Source organism: Semicossyphus pulcher, unplaced genomic scaffold, assembly GCF_022749685.1.
Source record: "Semicossyphus pulcher isolate SPU_LCO1_2020_fin unplaced genomic scaffold, fSemPul1.0.p SCAF_8, whole genome shotgun sequence".
NCBI classification, from domain to species: domain Eukaryota; kingdom Metazoa; phylum Chordata; class Actinopteri; order Labriformes; family Labridae; genus Semicossyphus; species Semicossyphus pulcher.
The window spans coordinates 28016702-28031900 of NW_027211759.1; positions in this window are offsets into that span (position 1 = coordinate 28016702).

The window sequence follows — 15199 nt, forward strand, 5'->3', positions numbered from 1 at the left end:
GGCGTCAAGAACCACAGCAAGAGGAGGAGGCAGACCTGTGGGAGGTTGATTTCCAACTAGACGTGCAGAAACAAGAGGTTGTAGGGAAGAGGTTTGATCTCACGCACATGTGTGTTGCATGAGCCGACGCTGCTGACGTAGGAGAGAGGAGGCACGGACCCCCTCGTCGTCTGCTTTCATAACATGAACAGGCAGCTAAGGGAGGGAGGAGTGAAGGTTAGAGAAGGGTAAAGAAAGTATGATGTGGGTTTTTTTGCCAGTGGCTGCTGCTGGCCTACTTGCTGCTGCATGACACAGATCTACATTTCCTCTGAGCTTAGAAGCAGCTGCTCTCACTGCAGCATCACCTGCAGCGCGGTGTGTCAGCGCAGGTAACTCTCGCTTACACAAACTCTGTGTCGCCTGTGGACGATCTGTTTTGTCAAGGTCACAGCCCAGGTTATCTCTCCCCCCCCTCTCTCCACTGTATCAGAAAACACAATGTGATACTGTGCTGCTCTGTGCTGAGTAGGAGGCAGGGCTCATGTGATGTTCAGGAGGGGGGGTTGAATAGCTGTCATTCATAAGAGAGAGGCTGTTTGCCGGGCAGCTGCCCCCTGCTCTGACTTCAGATGCTGATCCTGCTGTCAGCTGCTGCCTGGATCCCTCCACAGCCGCACTGCTGCACTGCTCATTAAACATGTTGTTGTGCTCGAGGAGAGCTGGGGCCAAGTGTTCAATGGGTTTGGATCAAATTGATTAAAGAAGCTAGGCTCTTAGATTCACACTGTATGCACAATCGCTGAGCTTTTACATGTTTTTTAGCTTCTATTTCTCCAGGAAATGTTGGTACCTGACGTCAGGTCAGCTGTGAAACCAGAGACGAACTTACTTACTACACTCAGTTGGGTCATGTCACACAGCTAATTTAGGAAATCATGCTACTGAAACTAAAGAGTATTGTAACATTGTGCACAATATGCATACTGTTCTGCTTACTGATGGATAGCAGTGGAAGACACACAAAGGAAACAATTTTATTTGATCTTTTAGATAAAATAACGTTTTCAATATCTTTGAAGAAGCAATCTCAAACTTTTCCATTTAAATAAATGCAGTATATAGTATTATTACAGACTGGGTGTCTGTGGCGGCGCCCAGTTAGTGACGCGTTTTCCATCAGCCAGCAGTGGTTGGTCTTCCAGAGAGGGTAGGCGGAGCTAAGCGGCTGCTTTTCCACCCTCTGCAAGTGTTCTGTGCCATCTACTATGGCTAAACAAACAAAGAAAGATGGATGACTACAGATACAACTTCAACAAGAAGTGAAAATCCAAAGAATGAGAAACAAACTCGACGCTCAGATGAAGCAAACAGTCTGAAAAGGAAAGCAACCGTCAGCCAGGAAAATCAAGAGTTACAACCGGAGCCAACCGTGGACGTCACACATGCAGCACTGTGTGGATATATAAGTGTGCTGTCGCAGTTACCCTTTATCACTATAGGGGCCACCAAAGAGAACGAAACTGAGATCTTAAATTGTCACATTTAAATTAAATAAAATGCCTTTCAAAATTGTAATAAATCATTAACCGTAGCAGTGAAGTGAGGTCCGTTTGTAGAGCGGTCCTGAGACAGCTGGATGACAGCTCTGGTAACGGGCAGAACTTCGTTCTGTTCTTCAGTAACACTCGCACACTCTCCTGTCGGTCTCTTGGAAGAGGACGCTTTGAGGACCACGGTATGATCTTCTCTGTTAGCATCTGTTAGCTAAGATTTTAAGCATTTTTAAGACGCCTCAAGTCCTGGGGGACTCCCAGGAGCAACCAAGGTGCGGCGGGCTGGGCTAGCCGAAAATTCACCCCCATTGTGTTTTGCAAGTGACCGATTCCCTGCTCAAAGCATGCTGGGATACCTCTCATCTCGCACCAGGCAGCTTTTGTCCCTCATTATAATAATCATGCATTTAAAGAAAACTTGATTAACTATTTAGTAAATAAACCTTGTGGGGTGTTCATTTCATCGAAAAAAGTGACAAGAAAGTAAACTTGTCAGAAAAATAAACACTTGGACATAAATCAGCATGATAAGAACTAACTATAATGACAGAAACCATGTTTGAGAAAAATGTATTTGACGTGTATTTTGATTTTATAGTTCCCATCTGTTAACATGGAGGAGGCGGACTTTATGACCTATACTGCAACCAGTCTGCAGGGGGCGATAGAGAGGCTTCACTTTTAGGGAGCTGTCATGTCGGCCATCTTTTTATACAGTGTATGGTCCACACCATTAGCCCGCTGAGAGCGCCGGAGGACGGGCATGTGGCACTATGGTGGCCCGTGATCTTTTTGGGCTCGCCATTTTCAGACAATACTCCGCCTCAGTTGTTGGTTCACTTAAGCCATTTGTTCCGGACGATCACCGTGTCTCTCCGCCTTTCACCCCCCTGGCTCTGTAGCTGCGAGTGACGGCTGGCCTCAGTCATGAGGGGTTCACTCGCTTCACGGACAAGTGGCGCCGTCTGCTGTTGTGAACGTATATCGGCCTTTGAAGTCTCGACCCCGAATATAAAAAGACTGCACGTTTTCACATGTATGTCAAAGAAAAAATACATCTTATATCCAGAACAATACAGTATGTAAAATAGAATAGTAGAAAAACTTACCAACATGCCGTATGGTGCTTTTTTTGATGTTAATTAACTACTTTAGTTTTCACTTCTGGATAGATTGAGGGATAAATAAAGCCTTTTTTACACAGTTCATTTATTTCTTCATACTTCCCACCCTTGCTGTGCACCACATGCAGTCAGTGGCAGAGGTATTTTGTTAGATTGTGTAAAGCTACCTGGTATGCCACAGCTGATCGTCTGACAGAGTTAATCTCTGTTGGCAGACTCTGATGTCTCTGCACTGCTGCAGCCTCTGAACTGTTTCAGGTCAGTCAGCAGCAGCAGAATGCAGCTCTGGCAGGACCAACGCTGGTGTGTGTGTGTGTGTGTGTGTGTGTGTACACGGGAGAGAGGACTCCTGCAGCATGTTCATGTTTTTCTGTGTGTGTCCAGCACATGCAGACCTTGTACATGTTTAACATTAAAGAGGTCCAGATTCGGTGTTGTGTCTGTGAACTGTCCGGACGATGCTCAGCAGATAATCCCGTAAAGCTATTATTCCTCCGAAAGCTTTGTTTTGATCAGCAGATGGACCCTGCAGGGCGTGCTCTGTCTGCTCCCACTGTTGTTTTCATCACTTTGATCTCATTCGTTCTAAAAATGCAGCTTTGTTGAAGGTTTCTGGTGGATCGCCGGCATGTTTCTGTTGGAGCAGCATGATTAATGTGATCCCTGCAGACCTGATGATGTGGAGAGGCTGTGACTAAACACGTCTCTATAAATAATCTGAGTAGTTGTGTTTGTGTCTGATGGCAGCGATGGAACAACCACAGGATCCGAAACACTTTGTGAACACAACTCTGCAACAAAGAAACAATCTCAGCAGCTCCCTCCATCTTTTCACACAACCTTCTCCCCATCGTAAACAAACCTGAGCCTCCTCATGTGAAGAGCATGATGCTGGCTCTGTGCATGCTTCATGAGAACTCAGTCCAGTTTAACAGTCGGTGCAATCGTTGCCTCCAGGTTGAATTCAGCTCACCTCATCAGCAGACTTCAGCAGAACGTACAGTGCTGCTCAGCGCACGATGAAGGACCACTGGGTTACAAAAAAGAGGAAAACTGACACAATAAAATCTTTGAAGTGAGCTCGGTTTCTGCGCCCACGTCCTCTGACTGCAGCTCAGAATCAAAAAACATTTTGTTTTAGTTGTCGAGAGAAAACCAGCTTTGTTATGAAAAACAAAACAATCAGGAATGACTCGTTATCACAGGAAAACAGAGTAAATACAATGTATGGATGCATGTCCACTTAGGGCTTCCATAGAAAATACACAGTGGCTCAATACTTTGATTTAATCTAATTTCTCAAGCTTTTTTATTAACCTGTAAACAGATGCACAGGTTGCTTCGCTATAACAGCTAATATGTCCATGAACTCACCTTGTTGAGGACATTAAGGGCCCGATCAGACAGAGCACGTTTTAGCAGCTGGTGGCTTTTTTGTCATTGTTTTCATTGAGGCGCTTTTATCATGAGGTGCTACTTTTGCATTGCAGAGCGCCTCGCATTTTTCCGCTCTGTGCGCCTCGCGTTTTTGAGGAAACACTCCGAGCGCCTCCAGTTGAAAAAACTTCAACTCAAAGCAGAAAAGCGGCCGACGTCATGGTCGTTTTTTCTCATGGTCCAATCGGATGAAAGGAGAGGCGGGCCTTCTGTCAGTAGGCAATATGACGGTTAGGTTAATGACAGCTATGATTAGGTGGTTGCCTTAACAATGGTAGGAAAAAAAGGTGCTCTTTTTGCGGTGCTGCGAAACGCGCTCTGTCTGATCGGGCCCTAAGGCACCTTCAGTTGTTGTCATACTCAGTCAGTCATGACTCTTGTTGGATGTTTATTCAGCTCTACAGGACTCAAGTCTGGCACTCCTCTTTCATCCTTGACACTTGTTAAGGACACGCTGAGAGAGAACAAGAGCTTTACACACACGAGTTACAAAGAGAGGGAAGATGAAGGGCGAAAACAACCAGAGACACTTTCACAAAGGAGTGTTTATCTAATGGAACTGACAACGTCTCAAAAACTACCAGCTTGACATTAAATAAAAAAGCGTCCTGATGTTTAAAGATGAGCTGTTTGCTCACAGGGAACATGTGGGCACCATGTGATCCCTTCTGACTTCTGTATCAGGTTCCTGTTTAAATAAACGCAACATGCAAGACTTTTTTAACCTGACAAACACTTTACATTCAGAAGAAAAACCATGACTGTGACCTTTTACAACGCCTGGTTGGACAGCGACTGAGCGTGTAGTAAACAGAGTCAAAAAGAAACCGAGTCTGTTGGAGTTTTCCTCTCACAGAGACGCAGCTGTTGTAGTTTAGATCACAGTTATAATGAAGAGACAAACTTTCAGGGGGTTTCCTTCTGGTCCTTCTGTGTTGCTCCCAACAAAAAGGGTTGGAAAATATTGCCATATCGGATATCGGCAAAAAATCCAGTATTGTGCATCTCCATTTGGAATATCGTAAATGTGACGCACCCACATGTGTCTGCTTGGCAAATGGCTTTAAGTGTATTTATATGGGCAGACTGAAGAGCTGTTAAAACCAGCTTCAAGGGGACGAGGAAATAGTGCAGGATATGAATCCTGACAACGATAACAATGACGCCCACGATGATTGAACTTCTGTAGAACGTGTCCTTTTTCCAATGAATTCCTTCGGAAAGGTTTTGAGCTTTTGTATTATTTTGTGTTTCTGTTGCTTACAGAAGCGTTCACAGCTGCACCAATAACAGGATCCAGTGCAAAGTTCTGTCAGAATCAAACTGCACAAAGTGAAGTTTATTCTGATAAGACATGTTGTTATTGTGTTTATTTATGCAATCATTTTAAAGCTCTTTTTGTGCTCTTTATGACGGAGATATCCATACGCATATCAGATCAATATGAAGGTAGTTATAAGGGCATTTGCAGAGGCATGCAGAATTTGCCCTGTTACAGCATTAGAGGTCAAAGGTCAAATTCTGTCGTCCTCAGCATCACGAAAATGCGACTGGTAGATAGATTATAATCTAAGCTTTACAATGATATATGACTTCATGATACTCTGTGTATGTTAACCTCTTTTATATCGGCTCTGTGTGAAAAATGGTTAAAAAAAAACATGAAAAAATTGTAATGATGGAGGGATGGAAAAAGGAGTGATAGCACATAGAAAGCTACCATTGATGCAATGGTATCATTTTCCAACAGTAGAGACATAGACTTTTATAAAAATCACGATGAGACATGGTCCCTCCAAACTGGCATGACGGCCAAAGTCTGGAGGTCTGGCTCATGGACTAAGAGTGGAGTCAGGCTTGTAGAGGGCTGCAGGTCGGGCACCTTTGTCTGCTTATTTCTTAAGTCATAAAACGCTGACAGAGACTTCTGAGATCATCTGAACTCCATGCTTAGACCACGGTTTGCTACGTTGTGTAAAATGAGACCTCTCAAAGGTCTTCATATATTTTGATCAAATGTTCGCCCAGGTATCCAAACAGCTCTTCAGCAGCCTAAATCCTCCTCACCTGGCTGGCCAACTTTGGCATGACTCCTGATAAATAAAGAGCCAAGAGTCGCTTAAAGCCCAAATCCTGTTTCTGTAACTGCAGCCAAAAACAGCCAAACACCAAATCTAGTAGCTAATGGATCAGAGGCAGTGTAGTTTTGTGTTAAACACTGTTACCCCCAAACACCTATCGTCTTCTCATACACATTCTCCACTCAACCTAACCTCTGTCGTTGTGACCCCTAACCACAACCTAACCTACACCTACCAGCTTTAGTTGGTTCAGATCAGCTCCTGTACCTGTGTGAGGCTGATTTTGGTATGAAAACACTTCACGAGTTTATTTGGAGTGTGGATCATTTTGGCGTTGATGAGACTGACTCTGAGAATACTCACCAGACCACAATAAATCATTGATATGTTGCTTTGATCATCATTTTTATATCACCAATGGATCGCTTACAGTTTGTAAAATGAAAAGAGTCTCTTTGACGATGATCTGAAACCCGCCGACCACTGTCTGACGACGAAACGGTCTCTGGGAGCGACGGACAACATTCCTGTTTCCTCTGGTGTAGCCAGCAGGTATTCAGATCAGCAAAAAAGGCTCTTAGGGCCAAGACCTCCATGTCCCTGCGCTAGTAATTGTTTACTGACTTCCAATTTGAGATACGAGCATTGGTGGATGTCTACGATCAAATTGTTAGCTGCACTTGCAGGCAGGTGTCTGTTTGTTGAGCCTGATAACAAGCTAAAACGTTGACAGATGATAGCCAATGTGGTTCCAGGATGGGATTACAGCCAATGCGTTCAATCTTTTTGTTTCCCTGCTTACACTGTTTCTCCAACGCCTGCAGAAAAGCTAGTGGACAAAACTACTCGGACTACAGACGGAAACCAGAATGCTTCCGATAGTATTAGGGCATCGTTAAAGAAAAATACAGTCTGAGATGACGAGAATAAAGTTGTAATTTGAGACTATGGTTAGTCTGTATGTTACTGTGAAGGGGAATATCAGAAGAGCAGCCAGCCAAAGACATGCTCGTTAGGCTCGTTGGTGACTCTAAATTGCACGTAGGTGTGGTTGTGAGTGCGAAAGGTCAGTCTGTCAGGGTGTAACCCCGCCTTTCGCCCAATGACAGCTGGGATAGACTCCAGCCTTTTGGAGGCAAAAGTTAAGGTTGTCTTCATGGCAGAAAAGTCCAGTTTTGTGTGAAGGTGTGTGTCTGTGTCTTGCATCACTGAATACATGTGCTTTATGTGTGTACAGGTGAGTATGTATGAGTGTGTGTTTGAGCTTGCGTGTCAGCAGGGAGCAAAGATCAGAGGATTGGGGAGCAGAGAGGCGGAAAACAGGAGACGGCAGCTCTGAACTCTGAGAAGAGTGAGAAGGAGCGAGTTACACGCCTCATCAGATACACAGGCCGGGGTGCGTGTGGGTACGGGGTCACACACAGGGTCAGACGTTCATAAATAGGTACAACACACATTTGGACGCATGATTCATGTCAACACACACACATGCTCAGAGAGGAGAAGGAGTCCAAACCTGACTGAAGTCTTCAGGGCAGCTGTCTCCCTGCTTCTTCCTCCCAATCCCACCGAGATCAGCTTTCAGACAGGCGCTGTGTCAGTCACACAACAACAACCGTCAACTATATATGAAACTAACTTCAGCAGTGTTACTGAGGGAAACTTGAGATTGATACTGATTTAATATAGGCACGTACCTGGGCATGGACGTACCTGCCATCTAATTGACAACAAAAATGGAAGTTTCTTTGTTCCTTTTTCTAAAATGTGGAAACCTTTGTGTATTTTTGTTGTTTTGGTATTAAAATGGAATAATAAACGAGTACTCAGAACCACAGATGTAGACTTGAGACTTGGTGACTTGGACTCGAGTCGACTCGAGCCAATAATATCATTATTAGAAGAGCTGCTAACACCTCGTCTTTTCTCTTTATAAAGACCGGATACTACAGGTGAGAGTGCTGGATCTTGGGTGGAAAAAAAGTGACTTGACCCGGGACTTGACTTGCTTTAACTAAGGACTCGACTTGACATAACCTGTGACTTGATTTTCCCAGATACAATGACTCGAGACTTGCTTGAGACTTGTACCAAATGACTTGAGACTTACTTGGGTCTTGAGCAAAGATGACTTGGTCACAACACTGCTCAGAACTCTAAAATATGATAGATGTGATCCATTTACACCATAAGGTGGTTCTCTGCTGGAAAACAGTACATTGCTACGGCCCCAGGTGAAGGAGTTCAAGTATCTCGGGGCCTTGTTCCCGAGTGAGGGTAAACTGTATCGTGAGATTGACAGATGGGTTGGTGCAGCATCAGCAGTATTGCAGGCGTTGTACTGGACCACCGTGGTGAAGAAGGAGCTGAGCTTGAAGCCAAAGCGTTCGATTACCCAGTCAATCTACGCTCCAACCCTCATCTGTGGTCATTAGCTTTGGGTAGTGACCAAAAGAATGAGATCGCGGATACAAGCGGCTGAAATTAGCTTCCTCCGCAGGGAGTCTTGGCTCAGCCTCAGAGAGAGGGTAAGGAGCTCAGACATCTGGAAGGGAACTCGGAGTAGAGCCGCAACTCCTTGAGCTTAGAAAGGAGCCAGTTGAGGTGGTTCGGGCATCTGATTAAGACGCCTCCCTTTTGAGGTTTTCCGGGCATGGCCTGGGAGGAGACCCCGGGTATACCCAGAGCCTGCTGGAGGGATTATACACCAATCGGCCATAACATTATGACCACCTGCCTAATATTATGCAGGTTCTCCTTTTGCCGTTAAAAGATCCCAAAAAAACAAAGAGGCATGGACTCCACTCGACCTCTGAAGGTGTGCTGAGGGATCTGGCGCCAAGACGTGAGCAGCAGATCCTGTAAGTTGCGAGGTGGGGCCTCCATGGATTGGACTTGTTTGTCCAGCACATCCCACAGACGCTCCATTGGATTGAGATCTGGGGAGCTCTTTTTGTAGTGTGGCGGGGCGCATTCTCCTGCTGAAAGAGGCCAGTGCCATTAGGGAATACCGTCTGGGTGAACTTGCTTAGCCTGCTGCCACTGCAACGCTACCCTGGATGAGCGGAAGACAATGAATGGGTGGAAATATTTATCTCTGTAGTGACTTTTTATGTACATAAATCAATTCCTACTCCCACAGCTTTTTTGTCCTCTTGTTTTAGAAGTGCTCTTTTCTCATCTTGGGCTTGTCTCCGTCATCACAACAGTAACAAACACTCCTGTTACCTAGTAACCATCAACATGACATAATAGATCTGGTTGACTCATGCGTGACCTTTGCAGGGGACGGGGCTGTTGTGAAATGTCGACTGTAGAGATGAAGAAAGCCTGTGTGACAGTGTGCTGTGGATTCCTGCGGGGCGCTCATGCAGGTTCAGCTCCTGAGAGACAGACGGAGAGTGTGTGAGACAGTAAAGTTCATAATCCACATCTCTGCGCTTAAACTTCTCTGAACCGGTTGAGCTCCGGCCAAACTGCCACATGGATTGTGGGAATGTTTTTCCCCACAGATGTACTCTGTGTACAGTCCTGTTGAATGTGGCTGCAGCTCTGGGTGTGGTTGAACTGTTTTATTCTTGGCTTCAGTGGATTTTTCCTCAGCATGCAGAGAGAGAGAGTTCATTTCAGGCTACAGCTCTCAGCTGTCTGCTCCACTTTGACCTGCCTGTCCCATATTGTCCCCAGTTTACCTTCCTGCCTGCAAGATGTCTGTACTGGGCTACATTTTGTCTATATAATGGTAAGAGAAGAGCAGACATGGCATTTTTCAGTGTATTGAGACCAATGCTGTCACAGCTCCTGTAAAATCTGCCACATGGAGACGAGCCGCTGACAGAGCTGCTGTCCCACAGTGCAAATTTACCACGGAAACCCGTTAAATCGCACCACAGTGAGGCTGACTGCAGGATTTAGAGATACCCAGATTTCGGCTCCACACCCTCATTAGACGACAAAATTATGGGATGCCTGCTCCGGCTGAGATGAGTGTTGTTCTTTTGGGTGACATCCAGCTTGTATACAGGACATATGCACTGTAATTATGATGCAGTGCTTTCAAATCAGCTGCCACTGGAGCTGCTCTTTGAGGATCTATTTGAAGTATAATAATAAAGGAAGTCGTTATGACGTCCGCATGCAGTGAATGTTAAATTGACTCTGTTGAAACACGTTTCTTATTCAGGTGAAGTTTTTTTAAAGAGGTGATAATAGAAAACTTTCCCGTTCTCACTTAATGATATGAGAGGAGAAGAGGGGGCGACATGAGGTCATTGATCAGAGGTGATGTCAGGATAAGAGCTGCAAGCACACTCTCACACACACACACACTCAAACACGCACACACAGATTGAGGGGTTTGTAAAAGCTCAGCCCAAGTGAAACAAAGCTTCACAGCACAGGGAGATGACGTTAAAGGTTTGGCTCGGTCCATCTTATGAGTGATAATATTTTTCTTCATTCAACAACACGGAGATAAAAGCTGGTTTGTTAGCCTTACTTTCATAGTTCATATGTAACTGATGGCAGTGCTAGACTTTTAATTAAATTCTACTTGGAGGACTTTCACTAAACCTCTATGAAGACAAAATGCAGGTCACATCTGAACATTCTTAAATCAGAATAAATAAAATGATTTAATTGAAGGAGTTTGTCAAATTTGACGTTAAACTTTTATGGCCAAACTGCCCCGAGAGAGAGAACCGGCTACAGCAACTTTTTCTTGCTGAAGCAGAGAAAATCGAACTTTCACACACTCCATTTTTATTAAGTGGAATTCACGTTGTTATGTTAAAGACCTTGTGAACATCTCCATGTGGTGTTTCTCATGTGCTACAAGACATATCAGGGTCAACATCAGCAGTCATCTCCATGGCTGGGCCTGTCTGCTTTTAAACTGCAGTGTACCAAGAACAGGCTGAACAACACGTTTTCAGATTGGCAGGTTTGAGATGTCACAAACCTAAGGAGCCAATCCTGTTAATGGACGGGGTGACACTATGCATATCATTATGTGCAACCTATGGCAACCACTTCGGCGATGCACGAGCCAGCTGTAACTGTCATCGTCATTTTTGCAAAATCACTACTGACAACTAACGTAAACATTACTATGACTGATTACCACATTTCAAGCTAGCTAAGTTTCAACAAGTTGCCACTAAACGATGGCAGAGACGTGTTTTGTTTTCGCGATGGAGAGGTCAGTTGGAAATGTGCATAGTGGGCGGGGCCTATGCCGATTCTAGAATTTTTAATGAGGGAGAAGGAGGAGATGCCTTGAGAGGATTTTTACAAGGTAATTAAAAAGTATTTTGGAGAAATAAATTAATCACACAATTTATAGGTTATAGGTTTATAGGTTTGTATATGTGCAAAATTAACTTTTGTTTTATTAGAAACAACATTCATCCTACCTCCATATCAAATATTCTCACTGAGGTCTTTTATTTGCAGAAAATGACGACTGGTTAAGAAACCAAGAGATGTTTTTCAGAGCTCAAGTAATACAAAGAAAACAAGTTCATGTTCATGTTTAAACAACAGAATACTTCACAGATCTGTGCTTGGTGAATAATCACAGCTCTCCACCGCTCTGTCACAGTGCTGTTGGGTGACATGAGGCCGCTTTTTGTTTGATGGCTTGTGACCATCCATCTTCCTCTTGATCACATTCAGGAGGCTTTGAATGGGGTTTACATCTGGGCTGGCCATGACATGAAGAGAGACATGCTGATTTAAGGAACATTTGAAGTGTGTTTTTCATTTTATCCTCGGCTGTAGGTAGTTCTCTTATGAATTGTGATTGTGAGAAGAGAAAATAAGCCTCACATGAGAATTTAACTGTAAGGTTTTAATGACCCTTTTCTCCCTACAAGCACGCTGCTTTTCTAGCCTCCCTCAGCCCTGTTCAGTATTTATGTATCCAGGCGTTCTGCAGCGAACCAAATGTGCCAGAGGCCCCTCAGATCAAAGAATTATTTCCTACCTTCGTGCCCCATGAGAAGCCAAGTCTGTCGAGCCTCATCAGGCCGAGAAGAAAAGCGGACGTGACACACACCATCTGAGGCGGCCTCAGTGAGGTCATGCCTTCACTCTGGGATCATCAGAATAGTTTGACTCTGACGTGATCCTCTCTTCTCTTTGACTGTAACTGAAATCATCTCTCTCATCTGTTTTTCATTACACAATTAGATAGAGGACATTTGGCTGTGATGATGTTTGCATTGTGTGCATACAACACTTACGCTCCATGAAGACTTGTTTCAGGGTTAGAAGAGCTTTTAACTTCAGACTGTGCTATCTATGATGTTATCCTCTCAGAAGGTTTTGAAGCAAAACATACTGTATATGTAAAACGCCTTTACCTTGTTTGTTTTTCCTTCTATAATGGCAGATAATGAAGAAAGAAATGCTGGAATTTAGGCCCTGCAAAAGTTTTAAACATATTGTTCTCTAAGATTATGGGTCTATTTTCAACACATTTAACTTATTTGTTTAATAATGAACTGTACCATAGTGCTATAATGTCTTTTTAACATCTATTTATGCAACTTTTAATTTGCTATACACCCTTTTAACACTCATTTATGCATTTTTAACCCTTTATGCATTTTTATTAATCAATCAAATTTATTTGTATAGCGTCAAATCATAACCAAAGTTACTTCAAGACAATTTACAGAAAGAGCAGGTCTAGACCGTACTCTTTATTATTTAGAGAGAGACCCAACATGAATCACCATGAGTAGCACTTAACAACATTCAGCACATTGGCAGATAAACTTAATTTTAACAGGCAGAAACCTTAATAAATCTATTTAAAGTTTTTATTTACGGATGCCATTTCTTGCTTGATTTTGTTGTGTACGAAAATTCATAGTTCTCAGAGGTTAAATCCTGATGACTCTGGTGATCCCCTGACTTTACCATCAGCACCACGAGCAGGTTGACACTTGATGTGATATGTCTTCACAACAAATGATAAACTGTTTTAAATCTGGCACTGACATTCATGTTCCTCTCAGGATGACTACTTTGATGATGTTTCATTTTTTCTCTTTAGTGCCACCTTCAGGTCAAATACCTGCAAAAGGCCTTTCTGTCAGTTACCTGTACCTTGATTCTGCTTGCAAAATACCATGTTATCTTTGTCATTGTGAACATGCTAGCATGCTAATATTAGCTCAAAGCACTGCTGGCTCTCATAGAGACACAAGCTGTGGCCCAATCCAGGGGCTGCAGCCTTCGAAGGCCGTATTTGAAGGCCAACTGCGTCACAGAAGCGCGTTAAAGGCTGCCCTCATTCAAAGGCTCCTTCAGATGCAGCCGTCAAATGCGTCCTCCATTTCCCAGGCCACAAAGGATCCATCGGGTACATTCTTTGGCGGCCCACCATATCCCTAGATGCATTGCGTGGCAATTCAAACTAAATGGCGGACTTTTAAACGGCTGAGGAATACACTTTAAAATGTAAACATTTTTGGTTTCAACTCAGTCAAATAGCAAGTGTTACACATGTTAAAGAAAACGAAAGGGCCCTTGGAACAACTTATCTTTAAAATAATACTTACTCTACGAGACCGTCTCATTTCAGTTTGGCTTTAACGGTCTACGCAGGCTATGAATGGAGCATCCTCTGTGGATCGCCACCTTCAAAGGCTGCAGCCAGTGGATTGGGACACAGCTACAGGCATAGCTTTCTACTTTTACCCTTCATTCATGTGGGGTCAGAATAATTGGAAAAATGAATTCCTAATTAGGAAAGCTCACATGAATGCCCCCTAAAGTCTGAACAAATATTTGGGAAGTGGGAAAAATGTTGGTCTAAGTTGCCAAGTTGATGAGCTTGAAGTCATATTAGACTGAAAAATGGTGGACAAAAGTTGATGCTGCTGGCAAAACACTTCTTAAGAATTAATGTATTGTATGTATATCAGTTTAAATGTAATGTGCAAAATGGTATAAGGTTGTAAGGGTTAGTTCTGTACACACAGAATGACCAAGATTAGTTCTGAGCATTAAAAGACAAAGTATGATCTCATCCTTGTTAAAGGTGTCTCAAAGCTCCTCTGTTCAAGCCTTATACCATCATAGCTGATCATGCTAACCTGCCTATCTTGCTCTCAGTGATAAGTTGAGTGTTTCCATCCTTCAGCCCCGGATAATCCCCTCAGATCTCAGTGTAGTAGGTGATGAGAGGAAGGACTTAATGTCTGGTTATTAAAAAAGTGTCAGGAGAGATTAGAGGCCGAGGCTCTGTTCCTTTGATCCTCACTTATTGTAGAGATAGAGGCTTCAAAGCGCACTAAAGTTCTGGCTGAGGGATGAATGAGTGACTCAGAGCATCTTGTCGAGCAGTGACAAAGCAGGCAAACAGCAGAACAAAAGCTGTTCTGTTCTTTTATAAGATAAGGAATTCAATCATCTGCCTTCCTGTGATAAGATTTCTGTTAAAACAGCCACTCAGCGTCATGTTTATTCAACACATGGTTTATGTAGATAACGCTGATTGCAATGTTTGCTTTACATGATTGTGGGCGGTAAAGAGGCTTCAGTCGACACTGAGCATGTGCAGAGTTTCTGCATGTGTGGCTATTTCTCAGAGTGCAGAGACAAGAGCGCTGCAGGAAGTGTAGCAGAATGCACAATTAATACAATGCCGTGTGTGTGTGTGTGTGTGTGTGTGTGTGTGTGTGTGTGTGTCAGTGGAGAGGTGGGGACTGGCTGCAGAGATGAGCTCCCCGTTCTCCCAGTCTTTGTGTCCCAGTCGTTCATGACAAGCGCTCTTTGTGCCAGCCACAGATCACATGTCACAATATTTGAACAGCTGCAGACGATAGTTGTGCGTTTGCTCTTTTCCATCGACACAGAGGGCAGCGATCTGGTTCGATAAGAGGGAGTGTGAGAATTTAGAGAGCTGAGCAGTGGGAAAAAGAGAGGACTGGAGTCGGCATCTTACTTCTTTTCCTTTCTTTACTATTTTTCTGTCTGAAAATTATTTTAGATTTATTTTAATCCTTAT